This window comes from Apium graveolens, chromosome 7 (assembly GCF_009905375.1).
Source record: "Apium graveolens cultivar Ventura chromosome 7, ASM990537v1, whole genome shotgun sequence".
Lineage (NCBI taxonomy): Eukaryota > Viridiplantae > Streptophyta > Magnoliopsida > Apiales > Apiaceae > Apium > Apium graveolens.
This window is the reverse complement of record NC_133653.1, coordinates 46,504,528-46,512,229: the sequence shown is the minus strand read 5'-3', so window position 1 is coordinate 46,512,229 and position 7,702 is coordinate 46,504,528. Positions and strand designations below refer to the sequence as shown.

Below are 7,702 nucleotides of genomic sequence, written 5' to 3'. Positions count from 1 at the left end.
ATGCATCTTTACGGGAATATATTGAAAGATCACAAAGGTGTTATGTTAAGAAAGCTATTGTGGTTGGCTACAAGAGCCACAACTAACTACATGTTCACAAAATATATAGAGGAACCAAAAAAGGTAAGATTTTTTCATATGATTGACAAACATTTTACATTTACAAAAATTCAATTAGTGCTGATCATTACATAGTTGTCCAATAAATGTTATAATTGGTTGATGGACAAACCTACCTCATAGTGGACTTGAAGTGCATTTAGGATCTTCTGTTTATCTGACATGTTTGTGAACAACCAGTGTGAGGTGTTCAACAATAATATTGGACCTGTTAAGTGGCATTTAAGTCCACTTGGGATGCTCTATAAAGCCTTGAATTGACGTTTTGTACTCAAGTTATTTGTGTATTTGATATGTTTTTGTAGTATTTTTGCATTTCAGGCATAAATAAAAGAATCAGGAGATTTAACATTATTTTGGTGCTAAATTGGTGTTAGGATGATGTTCGAGAAGATTGCTCGTGAAAAGGCCAACTCAAACCAGTATGAAAAAATGTCAGAATTTTATCCAGAAGAACGGCGCGCCCGCGCTGAAGTAGCATGCGGTTGCGCCCAAAGAGCAGAAACTCAGCGCGCTGTTGAAGCGCGCGGTCACGCCAGGTCGGGATGAAAGAATCCTGATTCTCTTGTGATTCTGATTGTTGGACTTCTACCTTGCATGGGATGCTATATAAACATAACTTATGTTTCTTTTTCATAACAAGGCGTACTAGAGCTTAAGGAAAAGGCGTAAGTAGACCGTAGAATACAATTCAACCAAGGCGAAGAGGATCTAGTTTATTCTTGTGATTCTTTATTTTAAGTTATAACTTTGGATGCTAGTTTTCTTATTTGTTGAACCTATACTCTTGTGTAACGTACTTGGTTTTATTTATTCAGTATAAAGACTACGTTTATTATATCATGCTTTCAGCGGAACCCACGTTGATGATGAGTCCGATTATGGGCTAATCGTTATCGTGGGGTTTTAGCGAATTTACTTATGGGTTTCTTTAGTTAATTTGTTTTGATGCCTTAGTGTGTGGTGATAATATGATATCCTAGTATTGGTTGTGCTTATTCGTCTTATGAGCGTCGCGAACTTATAAGATAACGTGTTAATCTCTAATGAAGCGAAAGTGAATTTAGGGGTTTAGAACTTGCCATGCTAGCATAGGTTCATGTAATTGTTATACATGATTCGTAGGTAATTTTAACCATCTTACTTGCCCTATGTAATCATGATAGATAACTTGCGCATTAAACCATTATGTTGTCAAATTCTATAGACATATAGGGTCTCAATATAATTGATATCTATTCAGCTTCTATCTCTTTTGTGGATGTCTGGTAATAGGGTATTCGTACAATGAAAGTTGGCGTTTATCAGTTTCATGTTGTCTGATTAGTGTCATCACCATTGCATGCTAAGGTTAAGAAACAAAAGTCTATTGAATGAAGTAGTAATGAAGTTAGAATCTCATGTTTGTGTCATATAGTAAATCAATCATTTTCAAATATCTTAGTTAATGTTCTTTAGTATAATCGCTTAGTTAATCGTAGTTATAAACAATCCCAATTTGTTAATCGTCTTAGCATTGAATAATAACCATAACATTGTTGCATAAGTACATTGATTAAAATTAACCTAAACTAGTCTCTGTGGGAACAGACTGTAAATAATTCTATATTACTTGTGATCGCGTATACTTGCGTGAATATTAGCGCGTGTTTTCGTCCTTACAAGTTTTTGGCGCCGCTGCCGGGGAACTTGTTGTTAATTGTTAGTTTATGTGTTTATCATCGGTGTTCATTAAAGTTCAGTGACTCGGATATTTTACTTATTTCTTTTCTTGTCGTGTTTCAGGTACTCTAGCAAGCGTGTATGCATACGCGTTCTCAGACTCGTAAGAGAACTCTTGATCAAGCTGATGAAGAAGTTGTAGTTGCTAAGGAAGGTTCTGAAGAAGTTCTTGTTGAGGAGAAAGTTGAAGAAGAAGAACTTATTGCAATGGGAGAACCAAAAGCAAATTCGAAGGCTTTGATGGATTACTCTCAACCAAAGGTTAATGATATTCAGTCTATCATTGCTCGACCATCCATCTCGGCTAATACCTTTGAGATCAAGTCGAGCATGATGCAGATGATACAGAACTCAGTTCAGTTTGGGGGTTCTTCGACAGAAGACCCCAACATGCACATCAGAGATTTCATCGAGATCTGCGACACTTTCAAGTTCAATGAAGTTTCTGAAGATGCTATTAAGTTGAGGCTTTTCCCATTCTCTCTGCGGGATAAAGCTAAGTGCTGGTTACATTCTCTACCTCCAGGGTCTATCACCAAATGGGAGGATCGTGCTCAAAAGTTCCTAACTAAATTCTTTTCTATGGCGAAGACTGCTGCAATCAGAAACACACTTACTCAATATGCTCAACAATCTGGAGAATCTTATGTGAGGCTTGGGATCGCTACAAAGAAATGCTTAAAAAGTGTCCTCGCCATGGGATGCCTGACTGGATGATCATTAACTGCTTCTATAATCGATTGGGTGCTACTTCTAGACCCATGCTTGATACAACATCAGGAGGTGCTTTGTGGGATAAAAGCTATGATGAAGCTTATGAATTGATTGAACTGATGGCTGCTAATGAATACCAGAATCCTACTCAGAGACTACCTCAGGGCAAGGTAGCAGGAATTCTGGAAGTGGATGCAGCTACTGCTATAGCTGCTCAGCTAAAGGCTTTGACGATGAAGGTGGATTCTTTGGCTAATTATGGAGTTAATCAGATCACTAGTGTCTGTAAGTTTTGTGCTGGTGCGCACGAGACTGAACAATGTGTTATTTCTAGTGAATCAGCTCAGTTCGTGAGCAACTTCCAAAGGTCGCAGCAGCCTGTTCCATCCACCTATCATCCTAATAACCGCAATCATCCTAAATTCAGCTGGAGCAACACTTAAAATGCGGTTCAGCAGCATTCTCAGCAGTATGCTGTGAAGCAATACAACCCTCCTGGTTTTCAGCAACCGCAATATGCACCAAGACAACAACTCTAGCTGCAAAAGTCTAATGAAAAATCTGAATTGGAAGAGTTAAGGCTCATGTACAAGAGCCAAGCGGTTTCTACCAAGACCTTGGAAAATTAAATTGAGAAAATTGCCAATGCCTTGCTAAATCGTCATCCTGGTACACTCCCTAGTGACTCTGAAGTTCCAGGCAAGAGGGAAGCAAATGAGCAGGTGAAGGCAATTACATTGAGGTCTGGGAAATTTGCAAATCCCGAAAATTCTAAAGTTTTGGAAGAAGAAGTTGTGGCTGAGGAAGAAGTGTAAAAGTAAGCAGAAGTGGAACCAAGGAAGACTACTGTGGAACACACTCCTCCTGAGGGTAATACAAGGGAGAAACAAATCTATCCTCCACCTCCTTTTCCTAAGAGACTGTAGAAGAAAAAGCTGGATAAGCAGTTTGAGAAGTTTCTGGAGGTGTTCAAGAAACTTCATATCAAAATACCTTTCGCTGAAGCTCTTGAACCGATGCCTAGTTATACGAAGTTTATGAAATGTATTCTCTCTAGGAAGTTAAAGCTTGATGACTTAGAGACCGTTGCTCTTACGGAGGAATGCAGTGTTGTGTTGTAACAGAAGTTGCCTCTGAAGCTTAAAGATCCTGCGAGCTTCACTATTCCTTGTATCATTGGAAAAGTGTCATTTAACAAATGCTTATTTGACTTGGGAGCTAGCATCAATCTGATGCCCTTGTCAATCTTCAAGGAGTTGTACTTACCTGATCCAAAGCCTACTTATATGACCTTGCAGTTGGCCAATCGTTCTATTACATACCCATGAGGCATTGTGGAGGATGTTTTGGTCAAGATTGATAAACTCATATTTCCTGCTGATTTTATAATTCTTGATTTCGAGGAGGATAAGAAGATTCCCATAATCTTGGGAAGACCATTCTTGGCTACTGGCCGAACCTTGATTGATATGCAGAAGGGTGAGCTGACTATACGAGTGTTGGATCAGGACGTGACTTTCAATTTGTTCAATGTCATGAAATTCCCCACTGAAAATGAGGAGTGCTTAAAAGTGGAGTTGGTCGATTCTGTGGTTACTACAGAACTTGATCAATTGCTAAGTCTTGATGCCTTAGAGAAGGCCTTGTTGGGGAATTCAGATAGTGAAGATGACGAAGGTGATGAGCAGTTGCAATATTTGAATGCTTCTCCCTGGAAGCGAAAGCTGGATATGCCTTTTGAATCTCCTGGAATGGAGGAACTGAACAAATCTCTAAAGTGCCTCAAGCCATCTATTGAGGAAGCCCCTACACTTGAGCTTAAACCATTGCCTGAACACTTAAGGTATGCTTTTTAGGTGATGCATCTACTTTTCCTGTTATTATTGCATCTGACCTTTCAGGTAGTGATGAGGAGAAGCTCTTAAGAATTCTGAGAGAGTTCAAATCGGCAATTGGATGGACTATAGCAGATATCAAGGGAATTATCCCTTCCTATTGCATGCATAAAATTCTGCTTGAGGAAGGTAGCAAGCCTACTATTGAGCAATAGTGAAGGCTCAATCTGATAATGAAAAAAGTGGTGAAGAAGGAAATTCTCAAGTGGCTAGATACATGGATCATCTATCCCATTTCTGACAGTTCTTGGGTGAGTCCAGTTAAGTGTGTGCCAAAGAAAGGAGGTATCACCGTTATTGCTAATGAGAAGAATGAGCTCATTCCTACTCGAACAGTCATGGGGTGGAGAGTTTGCATGGACTATAGAAAGATGAACAAGGCTACGAGAAAGGATCACTTCCCTCTTCCTTTTATTGATCAGATGCTTGACAGGTTTGCTGGGCATGAGTACTACTGTATCTAGATGGCTATTCGGGTTATAATCAGATTTGTATCGCCCCAGAGGATCAGGAAAAGACTACCTTCACTTGTCCATTTGGTAATTTTGCCTTCAGAAGGGTTTCTTTTGGTTTGTGTGGTGCACCTGCCACATTTCAAAGATGCATGATGGCTATCTTCTCTAACATGATTGGTCAGAATGTAGAGGTGTTCATGGATGATTTCTCTGTGTTTGGTCATTCTTTTGATGAGTTCTTGCAGAATCTCAGTGCAGTTCTTAAAAGGTGTGTTGAGACCAATCTGGTTCTCAACTGGGAGAAATGTCACTTTATGGTGCGTCATGACATTATTCTTGGGCATAAGGTCTCTAGTAAGAGTCTCGAGGTGGATAAATCCAAGGTGGGGGTCATCAAAAACCTTCCCCCACCAATTTCTTTTAAGTGAGTCCGCAGCTTTCTTGGTCATGCGGGTTTCTATCGGCGGTTCATCAAGGACTTTTCAAAAATCTCTAAACCTTTGTGCAATCTTCTAGAGAAGGATGTCCAGTTCAAGTTTGATGATGAGTGCCTAGCTGCTATTGAGTTCTCGAAGAAGAGTTTTATCACGAGACCTGTCATAACTGCACCTGATTGAAGTGAGCCTTTTAAGATGATGTGCGATACAAGTGACTATGCAGTTGGAGCAGTTCTTGGGCAGAGAAAGAACAACATATTTCATATGGTCTACTATGCTAGTAAGACCCTCAATGGTGCTCAACTGAATTACACTTCTACTGAAAAAGAACTCTTAGCCATTATCTACGGTTTTGAGAAGTTTCGATCTTATTTGCTTGGGACGAAGGTGATAGTATTCATTGATCACGATGTTATTCGATATCTCATCTCGAAAAAGGACTCGAAGCCTAGATTGATTCGATGGGTTCTTTTACTTCAGGAATTTGAGTAAGAGATCAAGGACAGAAAGGGTACTGAGAATCAAGTCGTTGACCATCTCTCTCATTTGGAAGGTCCAAGTGCAACTTCACAGGATAAGACATTGATAAATGAGTCTATACAGGATAAAACATTGATAAATGGAGAAAGTTGTGTGTCCATCAAGGAAGGATTGATCTTTGAAGCTTGATGAAGCTGTTTGGGCATATAGAACAGCTTATAAAACTCTGCTAGGCATGTCGCCATTTCAGTTGGTTTATGGTAAGGGTTGTCATTTTCATGTGGAGCTCGAACATAAAGCGTATTGGGCTTTGAAGAAGTTAAACCTTGATTTGGATGAAGCTGGTAAGAAGAAGATGCTTCAGTTGAATGAACTCGATATAAGGAGAAAGTCAAGATGTGGCACGATAGGGGTCTAGTGCTCAAATCATTTGTGCCAGGGTAGCAAATTCTCTTGTTCAACTCTCGTCTCTGTCTTTTTCCTGGAAAATTGAAGTCGAGATGGTCTGGGCCTTTCATAGTCAAAACTGTGTTTTCGCATGGAGCTGTGGAGATTTTTGAAAATGATCCAGGCCAAGCATTCAAGGTGAATGGACAGAGGTTGAAGCATTACTATGGTGATACGGCAAGCCGTGAGGTGGTTAGTGACGTTTTATTGTCTACTTGATCACGAGATTCTACGTCAAGCTAACGAAGTAAACCAAGCGCTTCTTGGGAGGCAACCCAAGTTTGTTGTACATTAGTAGGTAGAGGAAGCAGAAAGAAAGAAGAAAAACATGAAAAAATCAGAAAAAGAAAAAAATTGAGTTCAACTATAGTAGCACGGCGCGCCCGCGCTGAGGACAGGGGCGGCCGCGCTGGATTGTCAAAAGTACGGCGCGCCCGCGCCAAGGTAGCGCGTATAACACCCTCCAAATCCGGGGTATAAATTTGGGGCAATATTAATATCAACTACAAACTAAACCTGCACAAGCGGAATATAAATATAATAATTACCCCAAACTACTGCTACTCAGGATCTTTTAAGGTTAAGATTTGAAAACAAGAACGACACACTAACTATATTACAAACCCAAATAAAGATAATCTGTCTCAAGAACTCTCTTTATTACAAAACTTTATTCTATCTACAACTTTTATTCAAACCAACATTACTACATATCCTATTACACCTGATCTGGTAACTCAAAGCTCTCTTCTGGGATAGGGATGAACACTCTTGATATAAGAGGGTCCCGCTGCTTGACTCGCTTCTTCACTATGCGGGTTCTGATGGGTTTTATTCTCTACCTTAACTGTAAAATAATAGGAGTAACAATTAAAGGGGATGAGCCAAAATTGCTCAACAAGCCTGCAACAATATATATAGTATAAAGAGAGAAGAATAAATGAATCGATAAGCTGCTGGTTTGAACAACCATCTATTTCTGCATAGAATAGTAATTTTCCAACACTGGCGAGTGCCAAATGAACAAGACTGGAAACAAGAACCAACATATGTACCATAACCTGCTGATCAGTCAGGATAGAGTGCGGATCTATACCCAACTACATAGACCCAACCAACATAAGGAGTACTCAGGCAACTATGACCTATTAATTAAAGGTCTGGGTAAAACCCAACCCATATCGTAACCATCCAGTCCAAAGTTTAGCATCCGGAATAATCAGAATGCTTTTGATGTATCCCAACATCGGGATATATCAGAGTATATGTAACAAGGGTAAAAGTATTAGAATATGAATAGGGAATTCAATAAATTAGGAGAAATCAAGAATCGAAATGAAATAGAAACAAGAATCAATAATTGTGTAACAGTGTATATGAACAAGAATTATCAAAGTGTAACTGATGTGAAAAATGGGATATAATTCACTAT

The 7,702-nt window shown here is 39.4% G+C and overlaps 1 non-coding gene across 1 annotated transcript; it reads right to left on the bottom strand.

Annotated features, from left to right (window-relative positions):
* Positions 1-2,439: 2,439 nt before the first annotated feature.
* On the bottom strand, positions 2,440-2,545 carry LOC141675883 (small nucleolar RNA R71). Its single transcript, XR_012556511.1, has one exon. It is a non-coding gene; the product is annotated as a small nucleolar RNA R71 (small nucleolar RNA).
* Positions 2,546-7,702: the final 5,157 nt, after the last annotated feature.